This window comes from Artemia franciscana, chromosome 5 (genome assembly GCF_032884065.1).
Source record: "Artemia franciscana chromosome 5, ASM3288406v1, whole genome shotgun sequence".
Lineage (NCBI taxonomy): Eukaryota > Metazoa > Arthropoda > Branchiopoda > Anostraca > Artemiidae > Artemia > Artemia franciscana.
In genome coordinates, this window is record NC_088867.1 from 7,212,235 (window position 1) to 7,226,057 (window position 13,823).

At 37.0% G+C, this 13,823-nt stretch overlaps 1 protein-coding gene across 9 annotated transcripts in view; it reads left to right on the forward strand.

The window, feature by feature from the left end:
* The window catches only part of LOC136026937 (alpha-(1,3)-fucosyltransferase C-like), a 203,277-nt gene that overhangs the window by 24,244 nt on the left and 165,210 nt on the right, over nucleotides 1–13,823 (forward strand). For 2 of the 9 annotated variants that reach the window (XR_010617456.1, XR_010617455.1), the window contains one exon: nucleotides 734–3,154. The exons of the other annotated variants lie outside the window; for them this stretch is intronic. The gene's annotated coding sequence lies outside the window, so the exon portion shown is untranslated. Of the gene's footprint in view, nucleotides 1–733; nucleotides 3,155–13,823 lie in introns of those variants that run through there. 9 annotated transcript variants of the gene reach the window in all.

The window sequence follows — 13,823 nt, forward strand, 5'->3', positions numbered from 1 at the left end:
CGGGTTTCATGTATTTTATTAATTTAAATTTTTTGTTTCGGAACGTGTCTGTTTTTCATGATAAAAAATATCGTCGGTACATACCCGTGAAAATTTCATGTCGCAAAGATAAAACGAAAATTCATTTATTAAGGCAAATGGTGATTTTTAATCTGAAGCAAAACTACACATGATTACCATTTAACAGAGAGTTAGGTATAATGTCGATCAAAATTGAATGGTCATAGAATACGAACCAATAAGTGTCATACAATTCGAAATACTAGAACAGCATTAGTATTAAATACAAACTAATCAAATTTTAGAACTAAGAATAAAAAGTAAAATGTGAATAATAATAAAAATATTCGCAGTCTCCAGTGCATCGAACAGTTCGTGGCAAAAAGCTGTAAGTACCGGGTGACCCGACACAATAGTAATCGAAACCCTAAAACACAAAGATTTTATAATAGTACATGCTACAAAAGAATCGAACATTCAAGTTGATTTAAAAAATATAAAGCTCATTAAGCTTAATGGTAACCATTAAAAGTTACGATCCAGTGCAAATATGACCTATGCCTGAAAGAGGGAAAGCAAGAAAAACAGGTGATCGCAATGGAGATCACACAATCCTATTCAGCTTATCAAATAGCCCTACTTTCAAGTTTCAATGTCCTATATACAAAAATGCGGAATTTTAAATTTTTACCAGAAACAAAATCACGTATGTGTATTTTGTGTTTTTTTTCAGGAGTGATCAAATCGGACACGGGGATCCTATAAGATTGGCAGACGGCTCACATGCCTTCGATGCAAAAAGAAAGAACTAAATTATTTTCTTGCAAAATATACCCAACCTCTCCGCAAAGTGGTAACTCCGCAAAGTCCGCAAATAAACATGGACTTATAATTGTACAAAGTAGAGTACTTTTGGAACTCCATTTGAAAGACCATTTATTGAGCACATCTCAACACTTTGACTCTTGACAAGCAAAATTGTTTTACGTATTGTTTTCATGGATTGTATGAAAATTATGTCAATTCATTAGTTTCAGTTTGAACCTGCGCCCTAGAGAATATTTATGGTGTTTGGGTCGGTTGAAGCTTGACCAAAGGGTTATCCGACTGCTCCGAGAGTGCTAAGTTTATTTTTTTTGAGAAAGTCTGTCATGGGTGCAAACAATTTTAACTCAGAGCAGAAAAGACCCTTCCTTCACCAATTAGCGCTCCCTGGGTTTTATTGGGGTGATATGAAGAAATGTGCTAAAATTTACAGACAACTACATACTTATAGATTTCATTTGTGGGTTTGGTCAATATGTCAGATGAACGTGTGGCCTAGAGAAAATTTTTGGAGCTTGGGTCGGTCGCAGCTCGACCAAGGGGTTATCCAACTGTTACGAGTTTGTTATTTCTATTGTGTTTGAGAAAGTCTGTCATGGTTGCAAAAAATTTTTGCTCCGAGCAGAAAAGACCCTTCCTTGGCCTATTAGCGCTCCCGGGGTTTTATTGGAGTGATATGAAGAAATGGGCTAAAACTTACCGACAACTACATATTCATAAATTTCATTTGAGGGTTTGGTCAATCAGTCAGATGAACCTGTGGCCTAGAGAATATTTGTGGAGGTTGGGTCGGTCGCAGCTCGACCAAGGGGTTATCCAACTGCTACGAGTGTGGTATTTCTATTATGTTTGAGAAAGTCTGTCATGGGTGCAAACAATTTTTGCTAAGAGCAGAAGAGACTCTTCCTTGGCCCATTAGCGCTCCCTGGGTTTTAATGGGGTGATATGAAGAAATGGACTAAAATTTACCAACAGCTATAAATTTATGAATTTCATTTTTGGGTTTGGTCAATCTTTCAGATAAACATGAGGCCTAGAGAACATATATGGCGCTTGGGTCAGTTGCAGAACGACCAAAGGGTTATCCGACAGCTCCGAGTGTGGTATTTTTATTGTGTTTGAGAAAGTCTGTCATGGGTGCAAACATTTTTTGCTCAGAGCAGAAAAGACCCTTCCTTGGCCCATTAGTGCTCCCTGGGTTTTATTGGGGTGATATGAAGAAATGGGCTAAAATTTACCGACAAGTGCATATTCATAAATTGCATTTGTAGGTTTGGTCAATCTGTCAGATGAACCTGCACCAGAGAGAGTATTTATGGCGCTTCGGTCAGTTGCAGCTCGACAAAGCTGTTATCTGACTGCTCCGAGTGTGGTATTTTTTTTTTTGTGTTTGAGAAGGTATGTTATGGGTGCAAACAATTTTTGCTCAGAGCAGAAAAGACCTTTCCTTGGCTCATTAGCGCTCCCTGGGTTTTATTGGGATGATATGAGGAAATTGGCAAAAATTTACGGACAACTACATACTCATAAATTTCATTTGTGGGTTTGGTAAATCTGTCAGATGAACCTATGGTTTAGAGAATATATATGGTGCTTGGGTCGGTTGCAGCTCGACCAAGGGTTTCTCCGACTGCTCCGAGTGTGGTCTTTTTATTGTGTTTGAAAAAGGTTGTTATGGGTGCAAAAAATTTTTGCTCAGAGCAGAAAAGACCCTTCCTTGGCCCATTAGCGTTCCCTGGGTTTTATTCGGGTGATTTGAAGAAATGGGCTAAAATTTACCGACAAATACATATTCATAAATTTCATTGGTGGGTTTCGTCAATCTGTCAGATGAACCTGTGCTTAGAGAATATTTATGGCGCTTGGGTCGGTTGCAGCTCAACCAAGGGGTTATCCGACTGCTCCGAGTTGGGTATTCTTGTTGTGTTTGAGAAAGTCTGTCATGGGTGCAAAAAAAAATTTTCAAAGTGTTTTGCTAAAGCTAATGAATAACTTATGCAACTTGGGTTGGTTTAAAAGGACCCATCCTTGATTCAATAGGGTTTAAAGGAAGTGACCTGAGATTTTGTGCCAGTAAAATCTTGAGCCGCGTTGACAAAAATTAAAGTCAGGGATGTTATATAAAATAAAGACATTGAAACGAACAAGCGTGTCCATATTGATGTTCGTATAGATTTAATTAGCCCCCTTCTTTTTTCGCAAATATTTTTTACATAACTTTTTGCTATTCTATTCCAAGTGCCTACTACTCTATACGACTCTATTTTACCTATTCTAAAACAAGGATTGAACTGGATTTTGAAGGAATAAAACCAATAACTTTGCCATGACTGACAAACCAAGTTAAAGAGATGGCTCGGTATATGGCTCTAGCTGCTATTGTACAGCGTACTAAATCTCTCTTTCAAGGGTGGAAGTTGCCGTGGCACAAACTTTATTTGGTTAGAATTGTTAATAGTTAAAATAGTCTAAGTTAAAATTGGACCACTAATTCATCCTAAGCAGTTCAGCAGTATGTCATAGGGGTCTACAACACCATACCTGATTTGTCTGAATGATCTTATCCTCTAACATGTGGATCACAGTAGAGGTAAAATACAGTTGCAAAATGTTTCTCTAAACATGACACACATTTCACAGGACGAAATTTGGGATAAACAAATACAACGTAGAAACAATAGGGAAAATTTTTTCAAGACAATGGAAATTATTTATGTAGATATTTCGGCCCTATGTCCAAGGGCCGTCTTCAGCACAATACAATACTATATATATATATATATATAAAAGAACTTACATCAAATTGTGAGAATCAAAACTGATTAGTTAAAAACACTTATTAAAACCTTTTTTTTTTAAAATATAGCCCTAGCATCCTTACTTCAGCGAAGTTCAACCAGGTCTTCGTCACTATTTTCGAAATTTGGGATATTTCCCAACAAGTCAGAGCCATGCCTTCAGTTACTACTTGGTTTTCTATCGGAAACCTATGTCGTTGCAAATGCATAAATTCAGGTTTATGAAGTTTGTGTGGTTTTCGATGTGTGTCAAAAATCTTTAATGGAGAATAGATCTTTTTGCTACTATATTTTACCTCTACTGTGATGTAGAAAAACGAGGTAGATTAGAGTCCTGGTTGAACTTCGCTGAAGTAAGGATGCTGGGACTGTTTTGAAAAAAAAGTTCATTTTAGTTTTATTGATTTTACCCTCTTGTGAGTTGTTTTTCTCATTTGTATCGCTGAGGACGGCCCTTGGATATAGGGACGAAATATTCATTCTAATTTGTTTCTCACTGTCTTGAGAAATTCCCTATTGTTCTTCTTGTTTTTAGTGTAAATTATTCAATATAAAATATTCAGCGTGCTTAGCCAGAGTGGAGTTAAATATCAATAAAAGTACAAAATTTTTAAATAGTGGAAACCCATTTGCAATTAGTATAAAAAAAAATAGTTTTGGGCGAAAATAATTATATATGATACTAATCTTTTCTTTGATTATTATTTTCTTAGCATAAAATTCATATCTAACATCACCCTGTTATCACTTTACCGCCAAGTTGAGGCGACGCTGATAGTACTTTTGATTTCATTTGTTTTGCTAAGTATATACGTGTTGTTTAACAAAATACACATTACTTAGCATAACATCCAAATCAAAAGCACAAGCGAAGGCCCACCACCAGAACTATTAAGAAAACTTTAAGCAATAAACTTTAAGCAATAAAACTGTAATCAAACTGTTAGCCGAAAAAATAAAAATAATTACCCCTTGAAATTCAGCCTAGGCATTCCTTTTGAATTTTATATAAAAGAAATAAGTTTTTTCAGATTTCTTGGTCACTACTATGGTTAATTTTCAGTTTATCACTGCTTTGGAAAAAAACAAGACGAATGAAGAAATAAAAATTCACAATGCTTGAAAAAACTGAATCAACAGTGCTAAACTAGTTGAAAAAAAATTAAGGACAGCAATTTTTGACAATATTCTAAAACTAATCTTCAAAGCTCTTCTATTTCTCACACACATCTTCTATTTCTTGGATTCCTTAGTAATAAATCAAATCTTCTATTTGTTGGATTCCTTAGAAATGAATCATAATTGCAACTTAACGTAATTTCTACTCTTTGATTCTGTTTAATAATTGTAACTTCTTATTTCAGTACCCTTCCGTTTGGGAAAAATATATGATAATATTTGTAGAATTATCTTAATTACTGGAATAAAAATATTACAATATGTGCGCAAAAAATGTATTCCTAGGGTAAAAAATTTAGTTTTTGCCTGATATAATTTGTATTTTCTCTGCATATTCTAAAAAATTCATCTCACTTCGTTCACCTCCCAGAATATTTGAGTATATTTATAGTGCAGGGAATACTGTCAAAAAAACGGTAAAACCAAATGAAGACAAACTGAAAAATATAAAACCAAAAAATTAAAATATTCTATTAGAAAACGACCTGGAAACTAAAAATTAAAAAGTTTATAAGTACCATGCAAAGAAGAAAATTAAGAGGTGGTGAGAGAAAAATAAATATTATTCCAACTCATGGCAACGTTGAAATTACTTATACAAAAATGAATTTAGTAGCTCTGGCAGTTGATTTCAATCTTTTATTATAACCCAATCACCTATGATATAAAACACACAATAAGCAAAGCACAGGACATGGGGTAGCATTAACACTTGCAAGGAGAAAGCACATACGGACGAGGCACATAGCTATACACCTTCTTCTCGATTAAGCTGTCTATAGAGGGTTGGTCAAAGTCTGGTCTAAATTACTCATAAATTGATCTTTCTGACGGGTTTCTCAGTTCTGACGTGGCCTGTTTCATGACTTCTTGCGGTAGGAATTTCAGAGTCACTGCGTTATAACATGGGCATGTTTTTTGGAGTGCCAGGTTCAGAAGTATATGAGGAGTGACATGTTGGTGTTACGGCAGGAATCAAAGCACTTGGTTTGGAGGCAGAGCTGACCCCATCCTGGGCAATTCGTTCCCCCTTTTCTACAATTGTTTTTTTCAATGATTATATGGGATCCGGATTACTACTCCTTGGGCACATCACTGCTGATCTTACTTCAGGTAGTTAGAGATAGGGCGGGGATAAATGAATCCGGTTTCTTCTTAGAAAGGACCCGGTCGTTCTTTTTATAAAGTATGACCTTGTATTATCACTAAATTGCATTAAATTGCATGATGATGATGATAATAAGGATGGTGTTGATGGTGATTATGATAATGACGGTGATAATGATAATGATTATGATGATCCTCGCTTCCTCGCCCGTCATCCTCGCTTGAGAGTTTTTGACGTTTGAGTATCCCGATAGATATTTTGTAATTGAACTGTGGGAACATATCGTTTTATTGTTAAAATGTTGTAGTCCAAAATAATTCATGCCACTGTGTCACTCAATGGCTGGCAGACAGCACCCTTTGGCACAAACTATATTTCCTAAGGCATTTCACCTTAATCACCTTAATCCATCTGACAGATTTAAGATCTTCCAGACCTGTAGTGCTCTTGAGTTGATGACTGCCAGTCGAACCACCACTGCTTCTTCTCCCACTCTTTGCCAAGTTAGTTTTTGAAGGACTGGTTGGAGGGAGCATTGACAGTTGAATCTTTCAGTTGATTCCAACGGCTTATTACGCTTCTTGAAAAGAATGTTTAGCGAGTTTTTGATCGGGAGCTTGACTTTGGTACCTTCTTGGAGTGTCTTCTTGTGTTTTGCTGGCTGGTAATGAGATTGCCGCAAAAGATTGCTGAATTTTTGTTCTGCAGCTTGTAAGTAAGCATCATATCGCTGCGCAAGCGTCTGTAAACTAGAGTGGGTAGTTTGAGGTACCTGAGGCGGTCCTCATGTGAGGTTGATGCTAGAATTTGCATGCATTTTCTTGCTAGTTTCTGTACGTTTTCGATGAGCCTCACATCTTGTCGATAAGAAGGACCAGCAAGACACATACCAAAATCAAGATGGGTTTCTGACGAAAGCCTTATATAATTTTATAAATATATGTCTGCTGTTGATATTTAGTTTTAGTAGTCCAGGACTGGAGCTTGTATGGGAAACAACATGCTGGACATGGCTGTGAAAATTGTTTATCATCATTGATGACACCAAGATCCTGTTCTTCTGTTCTATTTTCTAGTTGCTCTCTTACTTTGGTGGTGGGGTTGTAGATCGTGTAGTTTGCCATTTGGTTATTGGGTCCAAGGTGTAATACAAAGAGCTTTCCTACATTAGATTGGAGAAGCCAGTCTGGGGTCCAAACTTGTAGCTCATCTCTGTAGTGCTGGATACTCTGAAGGCAACCAAAGAGTTTGGCATCATCAGTGAACAGGTGCATGCCATTGTCAATATGGTTAAATATATCATTGGTGTAAATCAGAAAGAGAGTTGGACCCAGTACAGCTCCCTGCGGTACTCCACTCGTTACTTTGGCCTTGTCAAAGTAGATTGGCTGCCCATCTGTAGCAAATAACCTAACTTTCTGCTTGTGATTTGTAAGGAAATTCATCAGCCAGTCTACATTAGCCTGATTGATGCAGATAGCGGATATTTTGTAGTGCAATCGGCTGTGAGGAACCTTGTCTAAGGCCCAAGCCAAGTCCAGCTGGAGCAGATCAACAGGATGGCTGTGGTCAATTAGGTCTGTGATTTTCTCGTATGATTCCAAGAATTTTGTTTCAATTGATTTACCTGACTGAAAGCCATGCTCCTTGGGGGACAAGATCTTGTTGGTTGTCAAATGCTTGAGGATTGAATCATTGACTATGCGCTCAAGTATTTTGATGACGACTGAGGTCAGGCTAATTGGCTGATAATTTTCAGGCTTGGAACGATTACCTTTCCTGAAAACCGGTTTGGCCTGTTGGCCTGTTTGATCTTAAATTTTCCTGCAGCATTGCTGTTTTGACATGCTGTTTAACTTCTGGGATAGTACATTTTTCCGCCATGTTTTTCTCAAGGTCATCCACACACTCTTTGACTTCATCTATCCTTTCGGTGATATGACTTTTAAGCTCCTCTACCGCTCCTTTAACTATGTCTGCAATAGCCGATGCACTTGTGACCTTGGATGTTATAAGGCTCGAGATTTCTACTGATGAAGGGGGTTCTGCTGATGTACCAGAGTGCTTGCAAACCAGACACTACCACTGCATATCTCCAACGGTTGACATCTTTGTAAAGAGTTCAAAATCTGGGATGGATATGTTTATGCACTCTATACACAGCCATTTTTCACATCCATCGCGTAATGTGGCTTTAGATTCTTGCTCAAGACCTTGTTTGCACCCTGCGCATAAATCTAGAGATTTTTTGGACTGGATAAATTTCGTAAGCGGTCTCGTTTAGGAGCCATGCTTGTTCGCACAACTTTTCGGATTCACGCACTTGTCGGTATTTTCTTTATTTCTTATTCTGTAACCGGCATAAAATGGATCGCATCGCGAATGAAAACGCAGTGCCTATGCTAACGCAGCACGAATGAAAACGCAGGGTGAATGAAAACGCAGCGCAAAATTAAAAATTAATCGCCGTCTTTGAATGTTTACTGGATTGGACGTGTTGGAAGTGCAGATACCCGAATCACCTTTCCCCAGCAGTTTAAGGACAGATATCCAGCCGGTACCAATACGGCTCTTTGTGTTCGTTATCGCTCTCTTCTGCACAGGTTTCTCCAAATGAAGAAGGTGAACGACTCAGTCTACGTAATTTGTGGCCTTTTGGAAAAAAACAAATACTTTGCAACATGAGACCGGCAACACTGTATAATTAGACAGTGAAGAAAAAGAAGATGCACAACTCCCAAGAGAATTGAATGAAGTCTGTATATATAAAGTCCAAAACTGTGGTAGGTCCCTTAAATTAACATTTGAAGTACCACAAGCTTAGGAATAATGCAAATAATAAGGAAAAAATAGTTTTGTCTCACAGTTTGTTATATATTTATCCAGGGGTGAAATTTATGCAGCCACACGGGTTTTTGTTATTATTTTCAGACATTTTCCTATAAAATAACTGTGTACACTAGAAGCGATCGTTTAAACTTAAAGAACAATTCCTAATGGATTTTCATTTGATGACTTGACAATCGACGACAGAAAAATGATGTTTCCGAGTGTGTTTCTGAAGTTTTCCACTTGAAAAGTGTGATTTAGGATGTATGGTTGGGATCTTTCATAGTTCAGCTTTTCTGTGTCAGCTTTGTTGGTGTTTGAAAGATTATTTTGGAACAAGCTGTTTAGTTCCGATGCAACTTGGTTTATCCAGTCAGTGTTAGCTTATTTCTTGTTCTTAAGTGTGTTTTGAAAGTGTTTCGTTTAAAAAGAATGATTTAGGACGTTTAGTTGCGCTCTTTCGTAGTTTAGTTTGTCTTTTTCAGCTTAGTTGGTGTTTCAAAGATATAGAATTTCGGAAGAAATTGTTTAGTTCTGTTGCTGTTTCTTGTTAGTTCAGATCTTGTTGTCTAGTCTAGAGAGTGTAGTTCTCTTTAGACACCGCAGAATTTACAGAAGTTCCAGCTGGATTTTACTTTGCACTCACTACAGACAACTGCTTTGCAGTTTTTACATATGACCTGCATGTTTTCCTGCATCTGTTCTTGACAGTTATAACAACTGACCATTCTGTTCTTTACTAAAATAGATTCAAGTACCTGTACAGCCACTTCGTATCTATACTTATTCATTAGTTCAACACTTTTCAAATTTGCCATTTCAGTATTATCGCTATATAATTCTATGAATTTCTGATTGGATACTGTGGATCTTCCCTTTGACCGCTTATTCTTAGAATGTGATGGAAGATCAACTGACATTATGCTTCCCAAATAGGTTCTCCCATTTGCGTAGTCTTGGGCATATTTGACAACAAAAAGTCCGCAGCTTGACGGTTCTACTTGTGGAGCAATTCCACACGAACCAAGTTCAAATTCTATGTAACGTTTATCAACTCCATCCATCAGATATTTTTTTTTGGAAAGAACTTTCCTTCCTTGAGTACAGTTTAATGGCTTCAGGCTATCAAGAAGATAGAAAGTTCTCATGGAGAAATCACATATTCCAAAATTGAAATGATTCTTGCACTCCCTGTCTGTTATATCACGCATATTGACACACAATGGAACAAACAGAACACTGCAATCATGTGAAACATCACTAAATCTTTCTCTGGGTGTTTCTGGGTAAGACTTTAAAGCATCAATATTTGTCAAGTTGAAAGTAGAGTAATTATTGATAGTTCTTGCTGACATACAGCTAGAAATAATAAGATTCACGAGGTAGGACACCATTTTAGTTTTGAGCCAAGTCTTAGGCCTCAGCATTGATGCAAGATCTTCAAAGAAAAACGTAAACACGTCTGTGTCCCTTACGGAAAATTTAGTAGCTCTTCACAAAACTAGTTTCGCTGTGTTTTGTACGACAGCAGAATTGGTACATTCGACCACTATTCCAAAAAGTATTTTTTTAAATCTTGATCACTTCTTTTGCCCCGTTATACAAGTCATTTATGGGACCTGTAAACGCATAACCAGGAAAAATTGATGTAGGAAATGTAGACTGGGTAGCTTCAAAACGAATATTCCGTCTCCTTGCCAATTTTTCTGGGTTTCACCGGTTGAGTGGGGCAATGCAGCCTTTTTTTTACAGTTTTCACAAACTATACATCTTCCGTTTGCTTTTTAACTTTTGAATTATGATCCCCGTCAGAACTTCTCAATTGATACTTGGAAGTCTTTTTAAGTGAAGCTACTTCAGTAATTTCTTTGTTTTCATATATGATACCTGTTTCTAATGTATTCTGTTCCCCACTTGTTTTCAAATTAGCTTTTGATGTTTCATTTATTGAAGATGTAAGACTTCACAATTATCACTATCAAAAGTAAATGAAAATTCTTGGGCTGCTACAGAATATCCTGTAGGTTTAATATTGTAACAGTCCTGAATGGTTAATGAGCCTTTTAATCCAGGCCTCAGATACCTTTTAGATCTTCCCTTGAATTTCTTGAGAGTTTTCAGCTGTATATTTGATTTTTTGGTTACTAGATGTCCTCGAGATCATAAAACTGCTAGTTTGCAAGGGCATGCAGAAATTCCAAAATCACAAGAGCAATCATAAACTTCAACCAAGCTCTTCCTCTTAGTACCATTTGCAACAATTTTATTTACTCTAACAGTGATTGTTTCTGTGCGTGGTGTCATAACATTAACCTTCTTTCTAGTTAGATTTGAAACAAGATACACTTGCTTTTCGTTGCAAAATGTAACATGTCCCTTTCTCCATAGCTTGTGCAATGTCAACTATACCCCTTGGCTGGTGGTCTTTTTTTGTCGTATTTGTTTCGCAAAAGGAATCTGATCCATCTAGTTCTTGGACCATACGCAGAAACATTTCATTCCTAGATTCAACTGGATCTTTCTCCTTCTTTATATGAACTTTATATACCCTATGTGCCTTCTCGAGGAGCCTATAATCTTCTATTCCCTTGTATCCACGAGATACGTGTATAAATATTCATCATCTAAACAAAGAAGGCCCAAGACACATCTGTCCATTGGTACGTCTCGCTGTTGTTGTATAACTCTTTTCATCACAGTGTTGAATGTTTCTGCGGTATTGTTGGTTATCCCAGAGACTGGATTAAAATCAGGGATCTGGGAAACGATGAAGGCCCAGTCATACCTCAGCATGTTAGATTCCAAATTAACTTGAAAATAGTGAAGTGCAGGGATAGCACTTAAGTACTCTTCTTTGTTTTTTTTTTATCTTAGCAACTGAAGAATATCGTCTTGAAATACTTTGATGTCTTCTTTAGGTGCACCCATTTTCTGGAGTGCATGTTTAGCTTTGATCCGGTAGCGTAGCCACCAATGAGCAGCCTTAATAAAAGGAAATATCTTATTTCTCGCAACCTCTATACCCTTTTCTCTATCCCTCATAAACGCATTTGGGGATGAATTGATGCTTTTTGCTTCCTTCTTAAGAACCATAAACAGCTCTTCGTGCGAATCAGCTGATCTATTTGTGTGAAGTAAAAATGCAATTGGAATGATAGGTGCTGGTCCTTTATAGTCGAAGTCAGGATGTCGGAATGTCAGAGCTGAAACCCAGTAATTTCCAATGTTATATTTTGTATCATAATAGAACACTATCGAGATACCGTGTTTTAAGAAGTATATAACTTCTAAGATAGCAAACTCTGATATACAGGTGACAACTGCTTCTTCTTGCCCAAAAAATTTTTCTGTCACAAGAAAATCAGTTTCTATCATGAGATATCGAATCATGTTACATGTGTCTTTGGATATCATGCTTTTTCTGGCCAAGGAAAGGTGTCCTTTACTTGCTTCTGACTTCTTGGAACACTTGTCTGCAGCTCATTCACTGTCCTGCTAAACTCCCTATGAAATTGTTCTCGGGGCTTCATTATTATGGTCTTTGCCATTTTTTGCTTTTATTAATATAGATTTCTCAAAAGGCACAAAAGGGGTGGTTTTTACCCTTTATTCTTTTTATGGTTTCCATGGGGTTCACAATTGGATTTTCTGTCATAAATACCAACATAATAAATCACCCGATATAGGCAGTACTCCAGCGGACAGTTGAATATACATGGCTCACATCGAAAGATATATCTCTTCAAATCAACCGTCTTGCCTTCAATTAGCCGTTGACTAACTCTCTTTCTGAAGTTTGGATGAACAAAGGGTACAGTCACCGAGTGCCCCCCACTGCTATTGCTATAACGGTAACCATCGGCCTTGTAGTCTTGTATGCAATCAACACTATCTGAATATAATAAAAAAAATACTACCTGCTGCAGGATAGGACGAAACAGTGTTCTTGCACAGTTTAAACCTTGATATATCAGTTTCGTGAGCGTTCTTCAAGATTATGGCAGCCTCATTAGCTTATGTATTTTGGCTACTCAGTTTTTTTTCCGGATTTTTGAGTGGATGTGGATCCACTGGATTACAAAGTGATGCGCCACATATTACCTGAATAACACTTGGTCGATCCTTTTGAAAATCTTCTACTTTTTTGGACAAAAAACAAACATTCAAAAAAGACTAATTAAGAGCCGATTTATTTTTTTCCGACTGGGTGCTATAAGTCTGTGCTTCGTAAGAGTCCAGGTCTTTGTCTTCACATAATTCATTGGCTGTGTATACCGTTTTGTTAAGGTTACTTCTTTGTTGTGGGGCCCTTTTATCGGCGTTTTCATTATAGACATCATTAACCTGGAACTCATTTTCTTCTTCCAGTTAAAAATATTCCAGCATATTCTCTTGGAGGTCAACCTTTTCCATATCCTTACACTTCTTAATTTCCCTGCACTCCTTAATTTCCATGCACTCCTTAAACTTTATGCCCAGCTTATCATTTTCAAAATTCACTTCGATATCAATCTTCTCTAACACCTTTGCCTCAAAGTGTGTTTGGAAACCATCGTCGTTGATTTTTCTCCCTGTTGTTCACCTTCTTCCGTAGAATTGCAAATAATATTTACAATTTCATACTCATATTCTCTCGAATACTCCTTGTTACTTCTTTGAACCTTGAGTTTTTCTTGTTTTTCTTTGTATTTGCTAATGAACGTTTTGCCCCAAGAGCATCTTTTCCTCGTTTTTTTACCCCTCATCGAAAGAGAACTTATAAGTGAAACTAAAAAGAAAGATATTTGATTGTGTTGAAATCTATATCCACAATTCTTTTAAAGGGAATCGAATGTTGAATTAGTTAACCATTACTGGAAATTAGTTGGATGTCAAATCCCCCTAAGAAAGGGGGCTGAAACTGTTTCTCTTTCAATGCCTTACTAAAGTCTCTTTACATATATCTCACAGCTTAACAATAGCAGCTAAACTATTTGTAAATTTGAATTAGTAAAACAATCGTCAAGTGCTATAAGGCACCTAAAAGTTCACGTATGATACGTGCAAAAATTGTCCAAAAAAGACATAGAGTTAGTTTATTTTTA